The 18,881-nt window shown below is 40.5% G+C and overlaps 1 pseudogene; it reads right to left on the reverse strand.

Moving 5' to 3' along the window:
- Window positions 1–14,848: 14,848 nt before the first annotated feature.
- On the reverse strand, window positions 14,849–15,529 carry LOC119522158 (annotated as a pseudogene).
- Between the last annotated feature and the right edge of the window lie 3,352 nt (window positions 15,530–18,881).

Here is an 18,881-nt window from a genome sequence, read left to right on the forward strand (position 1 = left end):
GAACCAAGACCTGTAGACCAGCAGAGCTTAAGCTTGCAGGGACAGGAAGCAAAAATTTACCTAGTGGATCACTAGGAGTGATAGTGAGTAGTGCCAATCCTGTTTCCACCCCTTGATTCCTGGACCCATGAATCCTGGCTATGGGAGAAACAGCACCATGGAGTCGATGCTGATTCAGAGAATACACAGCCTCCTGGAGAACACTGCCCCAACCCTGCAAGGTATTGCCACCTATTTGGTGCCGTAATTGAGTCTTCAACAGGCCATTCCACTGTTCTATCAACCCAGCTGCCTCTGGATGATGGGGAGCATGGTAAGACCAGAGAATTCCACGAGCATGTGCCCATTTCCTCACTTCATTTGCTGTGAAGTGGGTTCCTTTGTCTGAAGCAATGCTGTGTGGAATACCATGATGGTGGATAAGGCATTCTATAAGTCCACGGATGTTAGTTTTGGCAGAAGCATGTTGTGCAGGGAAGGCAAATCCATATCTGGAGTATGTGTCTATTCCAGTAAGAACAAATCACTGCCCCTTCCATGATGGAAGTGGTCCAATGTAATCAACCTGCCACCAGGTAGCAGGCTGATCACCACGGGGAATGGCACCATATTGGGGACTGAGTGCGGGTCTCTGCTGCTGGCAGATTGGACACTCAGCATGGCTGTGGCCAGGTCAGCCTTGGTGAGTGGAAGTCCATGTTGCTGAGCCCATGCATAACCTCCATCCCTACCGCCATGACCACTTTGTTCATGAGCCCATTGGGCAATGACAGGAATTGCTGAGGAAAGAGGCTGATTGGTATCCACCAAATGGTTCTTTTTATCCACTTGGTTATTAAAATCTTCTTCTGCTGAAGTCACCCTCTGGTGAGCATTCACATGGGACACGAATATCTTCATGTTGTTTGCCCACTCAGAAGGGTCTATCCACATACCCCTTCACCAGACTTCTTTGTCACCAATCTTCCAATCATGTTCCTTCCAAGTCCCTGACCATCCAGCCAAACTATTAGCAACAGCCCAGGAATCAGTATACAAATGCACCTCTGGCCAGTTCTCCTTCCATGCAAAGTGAACAACCAGGTGCACTGCTCGAAGTTCTGCCCACTGGGAGGATTTACCCTCACCAGTCTCCTTCAGGGACATCCCAGAAAGGGGCTGCAGTGCTGCAGCTGTCCGCTTTTGGGTGGTGCCTGCACATTGTGCAGAACCATCTGTAAACCAGGCCCGAGTTTTCTCTTCCTCAGTCAACCGACTGTAAGGAACTTCCCCAGATGCCATAGCTGTGGGCTCGGAAAGAGAAGGTAAGGTGGAAGGAGTGGGGGCCATGGGCATTTGGGCCACTTCCTCATGTAACTTAATTGTACCTTCAGGACCTGCTCGAGCTCTATCTCATATATACCATTTCTATTTTATGATGCAGTGCTGCTGTGCACGCCCAACTTTATGGCTTGGTGGGTCAGACAATACCCAGCTCATGATAGGTAACTCAGGTCTCATGGTAACTTGGTGGCCCATGGTTAATCATTCTGTCTCTACTAAGGCCCAGTAGCAGGCCAACAGCTGTTTCTCAAATGGAGAGTAGTTATCTGCAGAGGATGGTAAAGCTTTACTCCAAAATCCTAAGGGCCTGCATTGTAATTCTCCTATATGATCCTGCCAAAGGCTCCAAACAGCATCTCTATTTGCCACTGACACTTCCAGCACTATTGGGTCAGCTGGATCATATGGTCCAAGTGGCAGAGCAGCTTTCACAGCAGCCTGGACCTGTTGCAGAGCCTCATCTTGTTCTGGTCCCCACTCAAAACTAGAAGCTTTCCTGGTCACTCAGTAAATGGGCCAGGGTAGCACACCTAAATGAGGAATATGTTGTCTCCAAAATCCAAACAGGGCAACTAAGCATTGTGCCTCTTTTTTGTTCATAGGAGGGGCAAGATGCAGCAGCTTATCCTTCACCTTAGAAGGAATATCTTGACAGGCCCCACACCACTGGACACCTAGAAATTTTACTGAGGTGGAAGGCCCCTGTATTTTTGTTGGATTTATCTCCCATCCTCTGCCATGCAAATACCTTACCAACAAATCTAGAGTAGTTGCTACTTCTTGCTCACTAGGTCCAATCAACATGATATCATTAATATAATGGACCAGTGTGATGTCTTGTGGGAAGGAGAAACGATCAAGATCACTGCGGACAATATTATGACACAGTGCTGGAGAGTTGATATAACCCTGAGGTAGCAGAGTGAATGTAAACTGCTGGCCTTGCCAGCTGAATGCAAACTGTTTCTGGTGGTCCTTACTGACAGCAATTGAGAAAAAACATTTCCCACATCAATAGCTGCATAGCAGGTACCAGGGGATGTGTTGATTTGCTCAAGCAATGATGCCACATCTGGGACAGCAGCTGCAATTGGAGTCATCAGCTGGTTAAGCTTACAATAATCCACAGTCATCCTCCAAGGCACTTCTGTTTTCTGCACAGGCCAAATAGGAGAGTTGAATGGGGATGTGGTAGGAATCACCACCCCTGCATTCTTCAAGTCCTTAAGAGTGACATTAATCTCTGCAATCCCTCCAGGAATTTGGTATTGCTTCTGGTTCACTATTTTGCTAGGCAGGGGAAGTTCTAGTGACTTCCACTTGGCCTTTCCCACCATAATAGCCCTTACTCCAGGAGTCAGGGAACAATTGTGAGGATTCTGCCAGTTGCTGAGTATGTCTATTCCAATTATGCATTCCTGCACTGGGGAAATAACCACAGAATGGGTCCGGGAACCCACTGGACCCACTGTGAGGTGGACCTGAGCTAAAACTCCATCAATCACCTGACCTCCATAAGCCCCAACTCTGACTGGTGGACCAGAGTGACGTTTTGGGTCTCCTGGAATTAATGTCCCTTCTGAACCAGTGTCTAGTAATCCCCTAAATATCTGATCATTTCCTTTTCCCCAATGCACAGTTACCCTGGTAAAAGGCTGTAGGTCCCCCTGGGGAAGGCTGGGAGGAAGATTAACAGTATAAATTTTTGGCAGTGTAACAGGGTCCTTTCCCAAGGGTACCTGGCCTTCCCTTCATTCAAGGGGCTCTGGATCTGTAAACTGTCTCAAGTCTGGGAATTGATTAAGGGGCCATGACTCTCTGTTTTTGTAATTCAAGGGAGGCTTTTGTTCACTTGACCTAGAATTCTTCTGCCTATATAGTTTAAACAAGAATTTAGTCAATTGCCAATCTATTTTACTACTTGGTACTTCGTGATCCACTAGCCAGTGCCATAAGTCTCTGCGAGCCATATTATTTTGATTGCTGCTTTGAGCCTGTTTTCCGTTATGGTAGCCATGCCCACCTTGTCTGTGGTGATTAACTGCAGCCACTTGGCTTCTGCCAACTCGGGACCCAATTATCCCCATTGTGTTTAAGGATTCCTGCTCAGTGACAGCAGTTCCTACAGTAATATCTGACCTACAGATAAGGGCGACTACAGACCTCTTCAGGGATGATGGAGCTAGTCTCACAAATTTATCCTCACAGTCCAGGTAAAAGGTGTGTCTTCTGGACATTCCAGGGGTGTGTGAGCAAGTCTTCTATGATAAATCCACCCTAACATTCCAATCTCTCTAAGCCTTTGAATCCCCTCCTCCACATTGTACCAGGGCAGTTCTGGCATTTCAACTTCTGGTAATGCCGGCCACCTTTTGATCCATGTTTCAGCCAACCACCCAAACAAACTGCTAACACCCTTTCTAACCCCTCAAGCTACAACATTGAATGCAGAATCTCTGCTTAGTTGTCCCATATCAGTAAATTCAGCCTGATCCAACCTTATGTTCCTTCCACCATTATCCCACACCCTTAATATCCATTCCCACACATATTCCCCTGGTTTCTGTCTGTACAAGTTGGAAAACTCATACAGTTCCTTTGGAGTATAGCATACCTCTTCATGGGTCACACTTTGTATCTCACCCTTTGGGGCCTGTTGGGACTTTAGACTAGTTATAGGTCTTGAAGCAAAGACTGGTGGTGGGGGTGGGTCATGAAAAGAGTTAGAATTATCCCTCAAGCCATTCACCTCAGGACATTCTGTTGCATTTTCATCTCTTAAAACCAGATTAATCTCTCCAGGCAGAGGAGTGAGGGCTGCTTCCTCAGGGGAGATGATTACAGGATTAGCAGGCACTGAAGGGTTAATCTCTTTAGGTGGGGGTTGGATGGCAGGCTCCTTAGGGCAGACTGGAGGTGGGGAAGCTGTTTCCTCAGGACAGCCCTCTACAGGTAAATCTAACAATGACTCAGCAGAATCCGGGGTTCCAATGTCCTCACTGCCATTATTATTAATCCATATGTCCCCAACCCGTTTCCAGATCCCATTCTTTTCCAATCAATGCCTTTACTTTAACAGCAGACACCCTGAGAGGTTTAGATTTTAGTTTACATAGTAAATCTGCTACTTGCACAATGAAGTCTGCATCTGGTTTTCAGAAACTTCCAGTCTGTGGGCACAGGAAATAAGATTTTCTTTCAGGCCACACATAGAATCCTGCACTTAAAATTCATTTAAGTTTTGAATTTGAAGCCTTTAGCTCATCCCTTTCTCTTATAACTTTATCCAAAGTATCTAAAAGCAGCCAGTGAACATCGTTGTACCTCTTAATTCTGCAAAACTCTGTGAAGGTGTCAAAAACACTGTCACCCAGAGCCTTGCTTCATACTAGAGTATGATTAGGAAAGTCAAATGGTGGTATTTTGCATATCTCCTTTGCCAACTCATGCCTTGGACTTTCAGTGCCCTCTTGATTATTGGAAATAGAGTCATTAGTGCCTTTGAATCTAATCAGAGTAGAAAACAAATTGTAATGGTGCATTTTAAGATTCTGTTTCTCAAGAAGCACTCCTGGTACCAAGTTGTATTAGTTAGGGTTCTCTAGGAAAACAGAATCAATGAGAGGTGTCTCTGACTATAAAATCTATAAAAGTGACTCACACAACTGTGGGTATGCACGAGTCCAAATTCTGTAGAGCAGTCAGCAAATTGTCAACTCCAAGGAAGATGTCTGATGAACTCCTCAGGAAATGAACCTGCGACTTCAACAAACTCCTCAGGAAATCAACTGGGATCTTCAACAAACGTGTTTGATGAACTCCTCAGAAAACGAACTGGCAACTTCAATGAACTCCTCAGGAGATGCTTCACTGGGCAGCTGAAGAAGAAGTGAAGGTCCTCTATCTGTCTCACTAATAAGTCTTCAACTGATTAATTGGATTAAATCCAGCCAATTGCATTCTCTCATTGTGGAAGACAAGCCCTTTGGTGAGTCATCAGTCACAGCTGCAGTCAATTGACTGATGATTGAATAAACCAGCCTGTTGGTTTATTAACCAGTCACAAATGTCCTCACAGCAATTGTTAGGTCAGTGTTTTCTTGACCAGACAGCTGGGTACTATCACCTGGCCAAGTTGACACATGAACCTAACCATCACAACACCTATGGGACATTTGTTTATGTGTTTTGTGTTGTCAATCACTTCCCTGAGATACTGCTCAGATTTTTCCATTTTTTTCCTCCATCTGTTCTTTTGCCAGTTTGAATTCTGTTGCTCTGTCTTCTAGCTTACTGATTCTTTCTTCTGCCTCTTCAAATCTGCTGTTGTGTGTCTACAATATATTTTGAATTTCATTTAGATGGTGTTTTATTTCCACGATGTCAATTACTTTTCTGTGTATTCTTTCAAATTCCTCTTTATGCTTCCTAGTGTCCTCTTAATATCATTTATCTCTTTATATACACTTCCCTTCATTTCTTGAATTGATTCTGGAGATTTGATTGAACATCTTTGATTAGCTGTTCCAGATTCTGTGTCTCCTCCAACTTTTTGACTTGTTCCTTTGACTAAGCCATTTATTCTCAAGTTTCAGTGTGACTTGTAATTTTTTGCTGCTATCTGGTTGTGTTGGTTTGAATGTATTATTCCCTCCAGAAAAAGCCATATTCTTTGATGCAGTCTTGTGGGGCAGACATATTAGTGCGGATTAAGTTGGAACATTTGGATTAGGTTGTTTGCATGGAAATGTGCCCCACCCAAATGTAGGTGATAACTCTGATTAGATAATTTCCATGGAGGCATGGCCCCACCCATTCAGGGTGGGCCTTGATCAGTGGAGCCATATAAATGAGCTGACAAACAGAAAGAACTCAGTGCAGCTGTGAGTGATGTTTTGAAGAGGAGCTACAGCCAAGAGGGACACTTTGAAGAAAGCACAGGAGCTGCAGATGAGAGACATTTTGAAGATGGCCATTGAAACCAGACTCTTGCTTCGGAGAAGCTAAGAGAGGACAAATACCCCAAGTGCAACTAAGAGTGACATTTTTGATGAACCGCAGCCTAGAGAGGAACATCCTGGGAGAAAGCCATTTTGAAACCAGAACTTTGGAGCAGATGCCAGCCATGTGCCTTCCGAGTTAACAGAGGTTTTCCAGACACCATTGGCCATCCTCCAGTGAAAGCACCCGATTGCTGATGTGTTACCTTGGACACTTTATGGCCTTAAGACTGTAACTGTGTGACCAAATAAACCTCCTTTTATAAAAGCCAATCCATCTCTGGTGTTTTGCATTCCAGCAGCATTAGCAAACTAGAACACTGGTCATCTGATTATTTTTTAAAAAAATTCAGTTTCATTGAGATATGTTCACATATAATACAATCATCTATGGTGTAAAATCAACTGTGCATAGTATCATCATGTAGTTGTGCATTCATCACTCCAATCAATTTTTGAAATTTTCCTTACACAAGAAAGAATGAAAATAAGAATGAAAAATAAAATTAAAAACAGAAAACCCAAATAATCCCTCCCAATCCACCCTATTTTTATTTTAGCTTTGGTCCCAATTTTTCTACTCATGCATCCATACACTGGATAATGGGAGTGTGAGCCACAAGGTTTACACAATCATGCCATCACCCCATGTAAGCTAGATTGTTATACAATCATCTTCAAGAATCATGGTTACTGGGTTGCAGTTTGATAGTTTCAGGTCTATACTTCTGGTTATTCCAATACACTAAAACCTAAAAAAGGTTATAAGAATGCCCTCCAGAGTGACCTCTTGACTCCATTTGAAATCTCTCAGCCACTGAAACTTTATCTTGTTTCATTTTTCTTCCCCCTTTTGGTCAAGAAGATGTTCTCAATCCAACAATGCTGGGTCCAGGTTCATACTCAGGAGTCATATCCTGTGTTGCCAGGGAGCTTTACACCCCTGGGAGTCAAATCCCACATAGGGAGTGGGGAGTGAATTCATCTGCCAAGTTGGCTTAGCTAGAGAGGGAAGGCCACATCTGAGCAACAAAGAGGTACAGTGGGGGAGAATCTTAGGTACAATTATAAGTAGGCTTAGCCTCTCCTTTACAGTAACAAGCTTCATAAGGGAAGTCCCAAGATCGAGGGCTTGGCCTAAAAAATTGTCAGTCCTCATTGTTTGTGATAATATCAGTGTTAACCCAGCTGGGGAGGTCCAAAATTTCTGCCATTTCCCCCAACTCCTCAGGGGGGCCATGCATATATATTTTTATTTTCTGCCCGAATTACTTTGGGATGAATCACTATTTCACACTAACCTGTACAAACCTATCAGATCTCACTTCCTATTCAAAGTTCCATGTAATTATGGTGTTTGAATAAACTGACCATACAAGTTAAATTATTTAGTATGCTGTAGAAGATATTTATCCCACACCAAATAAACATCTCTTCCCTTGGTTTCACATGGAAGTTGAAGTTTTAAAACACAGTCAGTATCATCTTTTACCCTTTAGACTGATTTGTCTTAGTCCTAACCAGATATGCTCCATTCTTATCTCTAATTGAATTTTGGATTCTTTTTCAGCTTTTTAAACAGTTGCTGTATGTGCTAATATGGACATTTATATCTGCTGAGCTCTAGCTCTGAGTTTCAGGTGTCACACAGATACCCAAAGTTCCAGAGATTAACCAGGTTATACACAAATGAATCAGCATCTCAGAATTTGGAGATAGCCATTACAATTCAGGAATAGATGTGACTTCTCTAAGAGCTTACAACCTAGGGACCATGAGAGTAAGTGTTACTCTGGGAGTGCTATGGATAAAAAATCTATAGTGTGTGCAGCTTCTCATACCTGGCTTCTCTCACAAATGAGAGAAGTGTCACATCACTTGATTCCCATTGCAAATGATGGGAATGTCTTACATTTGTCCTTGATTCCTATCACAAATGATGGGAATATCCTGCAATGTTTGTACTTGATTCCTATTGCAAACGATGGGAACGTCCTGCCTTGTTACATTCTAGCATGCAGTACATTTCACTCCCAAGGCCAGGCTTATCCATTATCAGCATGCCTGCTGATTTTTGTTTCTTAAAGTTCAGAACATCCTGCCTCCCTTCCTTCCTTCCTTCCTGCCTTCCCAATCAGCCTTGAGTTCCAGCATGTCTTCCTACCCTGAAAATCTCAATAAAAGCTGAGATGAGCATTGCTTGGCAGAACACTCTCCCTTGAGCTATTCTCACTCTTGCAACTTGTGATTCAGTCTCAAGTTATTTTTGCTGCATCACCATGAGTCCAGCTGGTCTGGCTTCCACATGTTCTTCTGATAAGCAGTGCTCTAAGATTCAATTCTGAGTTTACACATTGTAGTTAGTCAATATTGTTGAGGCATTATAATATTCATCTTTTTGTTTCTGATGTACTTCACTCAAAATGCTGTCTACAGGATCCATTCACCTCGTTGCATGTCTCACAGCTTCTCTCCCCACAGTTGCTCAATATTCCATTGTATACATACACCACAGTTCACCATTATGTTCATCAGTCAATGTACCCTTAGGCCACCTCCACCCACTGCAAATCATGAATACTGCCTCCATAATCATCAGTGTGCAAATGTCCATTCATGTCCTTTCTCTCAGATCTTTCAGGTATATACCTCATAATGAGGTTGCCAGACCTAATGGCACCCAATACTTAGTTTCTTGTGGAACAACCACACTGTCCTCCAGATAGGCTACACCATTCTACATCCCCACCAACAGTTAATATGTACATCTCTCTCTTCATGTTTTCTCCAGCACCTTTATCTGTATTTATATCTTTCCTACAATTTTATAGAGATATATTCACACCATACAATCATCCACAGTGTACAATCAATTGTTCAGTGTGTCATCATATAGCTGTGCATTTATCACCACAATCAGCACTTGAATATATTCATTACTACAGAAAATTTTTTAAGAATAATAAAAATATAATAAAAAGAAAAATAAAATACCATACAATACAATATAATATTAAGGTCATACAATAGCACCACTACCAAGAATCACATATCCCCCCCTTACACCCCCCTCTCATACACATTTAGCTTTGGTATACCACATGTGTTACATTTAATGGAAGCATATTACAATGTTGCTGTTGAGCATAAACTCCAGTTTGCTTGATTATATTTTTTCCCAATCCCATCTCTTTGTCAACCCTTTACATCCTGACATTCATTTGTTCTCCCACATGTAAAAACATTTTTACATTTGTATGTTTAGTCACAATTATTGACCACTCTAGTTTTTGCTACATTATACAGTCCCAGTCTTTATTATCTATCTTTACTTCTGGTGTCATACATCCCTGTAGCCCTCGTATTTCAGCTTTACTCACAGACATCTTTGTTCAGTGTACTTACAATATTGTGCTACCATCACACAGTATTATGCTATTTTTGGATCTATACAGTCAATCCTGTTGAGCATTCTGTAGTCTTTCAGCATCAAATGCTTTATCTCTACCCTCTTTCTAACTCCTGATAAAATGTGTTCTCAGCTTTTAATTCTCAAAGTTTGTTCATTACTGTTAGTTCATACTAGTGAGACCATACAGTATTTGTGCTTTTGTTTCTGGCTAACTTTGCTCAACATAACATCCTCAAGGTTCATCCATGTTATTATATATTCCATAACTTTGTTCTGTCTTACAGCTGTGAAATATTCCCTCATGTGTATATACCACAGTTTGTTTATCCACTCATCCATTGATGGACATTTGGGCTGTTTTCATCTCTTGGCAGTCATGAATAACGCCATTATAAACATTGGTTTACAAATGTCCGTTTGCGTCTTAACTTTCAGTTTTCTGAGTATATGCCTAGTAATGGAATAGCTGGATCATATGGCAAATCTATACTTAGCTTCCCGAGGAGCCTCCACACTGTCTTTCAGAGTGGTTGCACCACTCAACGTTCCCACCAATAATTAATAAGTGTGACTCTTTCTCCACATCCTCTCCAGCACTTGTAATTTTCTGTTTTTTGGATAATGGCTGCTCTGATAGGTGTGAGATGATATCTCATTGTGGTTTTTTTTTAATGCAATTTTATTGAGATATAATCACATAACATACAATCATTCAAAGTGTACAATCTGTTGTTCACAGTATCATCATAGTGTTGTGCTTTCATCACCACAATCAAACTTTTAACCTTTTCATTATTCCAAAAAATAAAATGAAAATTAAAATAAAAATGAATGTCCAAAACATCCCATTCCCCTCCTCCCTCTATTGTTCCTTTCCTTTTTGTAATACAGTTTAATTGAGATATATTCACACACCCTACAGTCTCCACAGTGTAAAATCAATTATTCACAGCACAATCACACAGTTGTGCATTCATCTCCAGAATCAATTTTTGAACCTTTTCCTTACTCTAAAATAAAAATAAAACAAAAAATGATATCTAAAGCTTCATTGTGGTTTTGATTTGCATTTCCCTAATAGCCAATGATGTTGAGCATTTTTTTCATATGTTTTTGAGACATCTGTATATCCTCTTCAGAATAGTGTCTGTCCATGTTTTTTGCCCATTTTTAGAATTGGGTGGTTTGTCTTTCTGTTGTTGAGTTGTAGGATCCCTTTATATATTTGGAATATTATACCCTTATTTGATATGTTTTTTCCAAATACTGTCTCCCTTTGTGTAGACTGCCTTTTTGCTTTTCTGCCAAAGTCCTTTGATGTACAAAATTTTGAGGAGATCCCATGTATATATTTCTTCTTTGGTTGCTCATGCTTTGGGTACAAGGTTTAGGAAACCAACTTCTATCACAAGATCTTTAAGATATTGCCCTACATTTTCTTCTAAGAGTTTTAAGATCTTAGCACTAATGTTCATGTCTTTGATCCATTTTGAGATTTTTTTTTGTACAAGGTGTGATATAGGAGTCCTCTTTCATTCTTTTGGAAATGCATATCCAGTTCTCCAAACACCATTTATTGAAGAGGCTGTTCTGTCCCAATTCCTTTGTCTTGACCTCCTTATCAAAGACCAATTGTGCATAGATGCATGGGTCTATTTCTGCACACTCAATTTGATTCCATTGGTTGGTATATGTATCCTTATGCCAGTACCATGCTGTTTTGACCACAGTGGCTTTGTAATATGTTTCAAAGTCAGGTAGTGTGATACCTTCCACTTTGTTCCTCTTTCTCATGATATTTTTGGCTATTCAAGGCACCTTGCCCTTCCAAATAAATTTGATTATTGGTTTTTCTATTTCTGTATAGTAAGTTGTTGGAATTTCAATTAGTATTGCATTGAATCTATAAATCAGTTTAGGTAGAATTTACATCTTGACTATATTTAGTCTTCCAATCCATGAACACAGCATGTTCTTCCAATTTTTTAGGTCCTGTTTGATTTCTGTTATCTGTTTCTTGTAGTTTTCTGTGTGTAGGTCTTTTGTGACCTTGATTAAGTTCATTCTTAAATGCCTGTTTCTTTTGGTTGCTATTGGAAATGGAATGTTTTCTTGATTTTGTCCTCCTCTTGCTCATTACTTGTGTATAGGTAAACTACTGATTTTTGTGTGTTAATCTTGTATCCTGCCACTTTGCTATACTCATTGATTAGCTCTAGTAGATTTGCTGTAGATGTTTCTAGATTTTTGACATATGGAATCATGTCATCTGCAAACAGTGAAAATTTTACTTCTTCCTCTCCAATTTGGGTGCCTTTATTTCTTTTTCTTGCCTAATTGCTCTAGCTAGAACTTCCAGCACAATGTTCAATAACAATGGTGACAGGAGACATCCCTGTGTTGTTCCTGTTCTCCTTCTGGCACACCCATAACACATATATTCATGTGTCTCATGTTGTCATTCAGTTCCCTAAGACCCTGCTTATATTTTTCCATTCTTTTCCCTCTCTGTTCTTTTGTGTGTAAGATTTCAGATGTCCTTTCTTCTGGTTCAGTGATCCTTTATTTTCCCTCTTCCTACTGTTGTGTGTCTTCATTGTGTTTTTCATCTTTCCATCTTGCCTTTCACACCCATAATTTGTGTCATTTGTTTTTTCACACTTATGAATTCTTCTTTAGGCCATCCAGTGTCTTCTTTATACCCTTCATCTCTTTTGCCATATTTTCCTTCTGCTTGTTGATTTTATTTTGAAGATTTGTTTGTACATCTTTAATTAGTGGTTTCAATAACTGTTTCTGAATTGAAGTGTTGGTTTGTTCCTTTGGTCCATATTTTCATGTTTCCTATTATGGCTCATTATTTTTAGTTGTCTAGGCATCTGATTTTCACGATTAGCTTATTCTGTAGCTTGTTTTCATCCTTTTACCTAGGGTTTTCTTTTTGGTTGGCTTTGTTCTTTATCTGTTCTTTGGCATTCAGTTTAATTTATTCTAGATCTGTAACCATAGCTTCTGTTTAGTTGATCAGAATTTTTCTGGTTCTTGCCCTGCCTCTTTGTAAAGTTTTTGTTAGGGTTTCCCCAGATATGACTGACACCAATCAGATTTTCCCAGACCAGACAGGTCCAGGTCTCTGGGGGAGGGTGTATGCTGTATCATGTTTCCCTGAGAATGAGACCCTCCAGGTTTTCAGACCATCCTGTGAAACCTCTAGACTCTGTGCTTTTCCTATCCTGTTCAGCAGGTGGCACTTGTCAGCTCACAGCTCCCCAACAGTATAAAAAGTTGTGGTGCCTTTAATTGTTTGCAGGCCTTGTGCTCCTGTCCCTGCCGTGGTGTAGCTGATTCAAGCTGTTTCTGTTATGCAGTCCTTGGGGTCTGAGTTCTCTGAAGGAGGACCACCACTTGAGGTGGGCCTCACTACACCTCCTCTTGAGGAAGTTATTCCCTTTAGGCAATTATCTCTCCCACTAGATTTATTTGTTTGTTTCTAAGACCAATCTTATCTCCTCCCATGTCTGGGTCCAGCCACCAATTGCATATATCTGAGACTTTCTGTAATGAGCTACTTAGAATAGTTGGGAAAAAAAAGAAATCTTGTTTCAAGGCCTTTCCCCAGACCCTAAGTTTTGTCAGTCCCAGTATAGACTATTTAAAGACATGTGATTCAGGGTATTGTCTCTTTCACCTGACTAATTACTCTCAGACAACTTTAATTCCACCCTTGCCTGGGGCAGTGCTGGAGCCTGAGTGTTTCTGAGCTATTGAAAAGTTAAAAATAATAGAAAGAAAAGAAAAGAAAAAAAAAACCTTTCCAGATCTGGTCCCCTGCTCCCCAGTTTTGCAAATGTGCACCAGAGTTGATACACATTTCTATATTGTCCCTTTTCTTGTACCCAAACCCTTTCCTAGTATTCTGAACACTTAGAACTCCAAAAGTCTGTGTTTATTTTATTGCTATTGTTGTTAGCCCCACCTCCTCTCTGCTGGGCCAAATCCCCCCAGTTCCTTTTGTGCCTGCTCTTGGTTTATCTGTGCTTGGAGATTTTATTCAGCAACCTGAATTTGTTAATTAATTCTGCAATTGGGGCCTGGTTGGGCCCCCCCTCCTTGTTCCCAGTACAGATTGTTTCTTTTTCCTTTGGGCAACCATCTCCAATACATTCTGCCATGCCTCTGGGAGGGCACCATCCCCCTTACCAGGCAAACTTACACTTCTTCTCTGCAATCAGCCATTTCAACCATTCCAGACTGGTGTATGATGTGTGCCAGTCACAGAAATCCCCAAAACTGATGATCCATACAGTTCCTGTCTATTTATCAGCTGCCCTAGAGGAATAACAAATTCCACACCTCACCCCTCTGCCATCTTTCCCAGCCTTCTACATTGTAGTTTTGATTTGCATTTCCCTAATAGCTAGTGATGTTGAGTATCTTTTCATGTGCTTTTTAGTCTCTATATATCCTCTCTGCAAAAATGTGTAGTCATGTCTTTTGCCTATTTTTAAATTGGGTTGTGTTCTGGTTTGCTAATGCCACCTTTATGCAAAACATCAGAAATTGATCAGCTTTTATAAATGGGTTTATTTGGTTACAAATTTAGAGCTGTAAGTCCATAAAAGTGTCAAAACTAAGGCATCAACAAGAGGGTACCTTCCCTAATAGAAGGTCAATGGCATAAGGAACACCTCTGTCAGCTGGGAAGGCATGTGGCTGGTGTCTGATGGTCCTTTACTCCCAGGTTGTGTTTTTTATTTTTATTTTTTTTGAAATACAACTCTATTCTGATTCTAAATGAAAAGGAATGGGTATGACAGTAACAAACAAGACTTCACCACTGAATATTATGATGTGACTGTAGGAGTCTTATATTTGAAACTCAAAAAAGAAACAACTGTTTTCCAAAACAGCTAAATATGTGGGTGAAAAAAATGAAGGTTTTTTTAACTGCCACATTTACTCCAAAGCCCATTCTTCTCCTTCAGCATCCCAAAGATTAAGCACATGTTCTGCTTAGCTATATAATAAAGTTGCAAACACACTGCACCACTGACATCACAGGACAGTTGCCTATAAAACTAGACTTCTGATGCTGGGCTCCAGCTTCACTTTCTCACAGGTCATCCTCATCCAGCTGAGCAGTTGTCTGAGCAACCTCTAAATCATGTTCATACTGTGCTGCCAAAACTGGGTCCATGACAACCTTTGGTGGGGCAAGAGCAGGCATGGCTACAAACTCCAAGTTAGGGTCTCCAATCAGTTTTCTAGCAAGCAAAAGGAAGGGCTTTTCAAAGTTGTAGTTACTTTGGGTAGAAATGTCATAGTACTGAAGATTCTTCTTTCAGTGGAAGATGATGGATTTTGCCTTAACTTTCCTGTCCTTAATATCCACTTTGTTGCCACAAAACATGATGGGGATGTTTTCACACACTCATACCAGATCTCTATGCCAGTTAGGCACATTCTTGTAAGTAACTCTTGATGTTGTATCAAACATTATAATGGCACACTGGGCTTGGAGATAACAGCCATCTCTCAGGCCACCAAATTTCTCCTGACCAGCCATGTCCCACACATTGAATTTAATAGGCCCTCTGTCGGTGTGGAACACAAGGAGATGGACGTCCAAGCCCAAGGTGGCTACATACTTCTCAAATTCACCAGTCAAATGACGTTTCACAAATGTAGTTTTTTTGGTACCACCATCGCCAACCAATACGTGTTTAAACTGAACTTGGGGTTCTCCTTGGATGGCCATCACAATGGTTCTTCCAGAAGTGTCTCTGTCCCCCATCTGACTGACTCCAGGTTGTGGTTTGAAATGGCATTCTCCCAAATGTCTCTGGGCTTCTGTCCTCACTCATCTCTCTCAGCTCCTGTGCATCCTTGCTTCTTTTTTTCAGGGCATTTCTCTCTAAGCATCCAGGGATCCTCTCAACTTCTCCAGGGCAAACTCTGGGCTTCATCTCTTAGCTTAGCATCTCCAAACATCCTTCTGTCTGTAACTCCAGACATCTCTCAGCATCAGCCCCTGTGTCAGCTCTTGGCTCTCTTAAATATTCCAGTGAAATAATCAAGCCCCACTCTGAATGGGTGGGGTCCACACCTCCATGGAAATAATTTAATCAGATTTCTCATGCACAGTTGAGTGGATCACATCTCCATGGAAACATTCAATCAAAAGGTCACATCCTAAGCAGACTAATATGTCTGGCCCCACAAGATTGCATTAAAGAACATGGCTTTTTGGGGGGACATAATATATCCACACTGGCACAGGTTGTCTTTTTATCATTGAGTTGTAGGAATTCTTTATATATCCAGTATATTAAACCTTATCAGATATGTGGTTTCCAAATATTTTCTCCCATTGAGCCAGCTGCCTTTTCACCCTCCTGACAAAGTCCTTTGAAGCAGAAAAGTATTCAATTTTGAGCAGGTTCCTATTATATATTTTCTCTTTCATTGCTTGTGCTTTAGGTGTAGGTTCTAAGAAATCATTGCCCACCACAATTTCCTGAAGACGCTTCCCTACATTTTCTCCTAGGAGTTTTATGGCTCTGGCTTTTATATTTAGGTCTTTGATCCATTTTGAGTTAATTTTTGTATAAGGTATGAGATAGAGTTCCTCTTTCATTCCTTTGGATATGGATATCCAGTTCTCTCAGCATCAGTTTTTGAAGAGGCTACCCTATCTCAGTTGGTTGGACATGGCAGCCTTGTAAAAAACCAAGACCATAGGATATGAGGGTCTATTTCTCAGCTCACCACTAGATTCCTTTGGCCAGTGTATCTATCTTTATTCCAATACCATGTTATTTTTACTGCTGCAATTTGTAATATGCTTTAAAGTCAGATAATGAGAGTCCTCCAACTTCATTTTTCTTTTCCAAGATATTTTTGGCTATTTAGTGACTCTTATGCTTCCAAATAAATTTTGTAATTGGATTTGCCAATTCTGCATATAGGTTGTTGGAAATTTTATTAGGGTTTCATTGAATTTGTAAATCAATTTGGGTAGAATTGACATCTTAACAATATTTAGTCTTCCATTCCATGAACATAGAGGGCCCTTCCATTGATTTAGATCTTTGATTTCTTTTAGCAGTGCTTTGTTGTTTTCTGAATATCGGTCCTTTACGTCCTTTGTTAAGATTATTCCTAGATAGTCAATTCTTTTAATTGCTATTGTGAATGGATTTTTTCCCTGATTTCCCCCTCTGATTGCTCATTATTAGTGTATAGAAACACTACTGATTTTTGCATGTTAGTCTTGTATCATGCCATTTTGCTGAACTCATTTATTTGTCCTAGTAGCTTTTTCATAGATTTTTCAGGTCTTACTAGGATAGGATCATGTCATCTGAAAATGGTGAAGGTTTTACTTCTTCCTTTTCAATTTGGATGCTTTTTAATTTCTTTTTCTTGCCTAATTACTCTAGCTAGAACTCCTAGCACATTGGTCAATAACAGTGGTAAAAGTGGGCATGCTTGTCTCCTTCCAGATCTTAGAGGGAAAGCTTTCAGTGTTTCACAATTGAGTATGATGTCAACTCTGGGTTTTCATATATGCCCTTGATCAGGTTGAGGAAGTTTCCTTCTATTCCAATTTTTCTAAGGATTTTTATCAAGAAATGATTCTGAATTTTGTCAAATGCCTTTTCTTCATCAATCTAGATGATCATATGATTTTGCATCTTTGTTTTGTTTTATGTGGTATCCTACATTGTGGTAGTTTGAAAGCTCTATGTACCCCAGAAAATATCAAGTTCTTCTTTTTTTGGAGTTGAATTTTTTGTTTCACCTGCATTTTTTAAAATTTCTTTTATTGTGAACTTTAACATATATACATAACAGTGATTACTTTCAAAGTACGATTTCACAAGTAGGTAAGTGCAAATTTCAAAGTATATCATGGGTCACAGTTCCACAACATCAGCCATTTCCATTATTGTAAAATATAACTACATACAGAAAGGTGTCATCTTTCAATGTACAGCTCAACAAGCAGTCATATAGGTAATTTCAAAAATTGTTATGGGTTACAGTTCCACAGTTTCAGTTATTTCCTTATTATGCAATACAAGGTACATACAGAAAGGTGAAGACTTTCAAGGCAAAATTCAAAGAGCAGCTATAGAGCAAATCCCAAAGGATGCTATAGGTTACAGTTCCACCATGCCATTTACCTCCTTCCAGCATTCCAACACCCAGCATCCAAAAAATAATAATTATAATTATATAAAGCTTCAGTATTCACAGATCATTGTTAAATCTTATCTTGTTTGTTGCTACCCCTTCCTCTAACTTAATCTCCTTCTCCAACTTTAGGGGTGTCTAGACAGGGAGCACCCTAACTTGTTCATACTGAAAGGGGGTGTTGACAGTATGGGGAAGGGAGCCACATCTGATAGTTGATCTTAAAGAGGCTGTTGCCTCTGGGTTTTGGGACTTGTCTGGTATAGGAACACTCTGGTGGATTTAAGTCTCTAAAAGATAAAACTTAGTGAGTGCAATTTTATAGAATCTCAGTAGGGACCTAGGTATTTGGGGACTACTTTTGGTAAGGGCATGGCACGCTGTGGCCATTTGGGATGTCTAGCTGGAGCTTGCATAAGAGAAACCTCCAGGATAGCCTCTCAAGTCTGTTTGGGATCTCTCAGCCACTGTGTCCTCAGCTTGTTAATTTTATTTTCCCCCCTTTTAGTCAAGTAGGCATTTTCAATCCCTCACTGCAAGGATCAGGATCATTCCTGGGAATCATGTCCCATGTTGCCAGGGAGATTCATTCCCCTGGGAGTCATGGTCCTCAAGGTGGGAAGGTAAATGAATTTATTTGCTGAGTTGGGCTTAGAGAGAGAAAGGCCACATCTGAGCAACAGAAGAGGTTCCCTGGAAGTGACTCTTAGGCATAATTATCAGAGGGCTCAGTCTCCTATTTATAACCCTAAACTGCACAAAAGCAAGCCTCAAGTTGAGGGCTTGGTTTATTCAGTAGTGGGTTCCTAGCTTCACATAATATATATTCTATCCCAAGATAAACGGCCAGTTGCTTACATTCTCTTCACTTCATTGTACAATCATCTTTCTCAAAGTTAAATAATTTTCATAACATAGTACATCCCAGGGCTCTTATCAGATCCTAA

The sequence above is a fragment of the Choloepus didactylus genome, chromosome X, assembly GCF_015220235.1.
Source record: "Choloepus didactylus isolate mChoDid1 chromosome X, mChoDid1.pri, whole genome shotgun sequence".
NCBI lineage: Eukaryota > Metazoa > Chordata > Mammalia > Pilosa > Megalonychidae > Choloepus > Choloepus didactylus.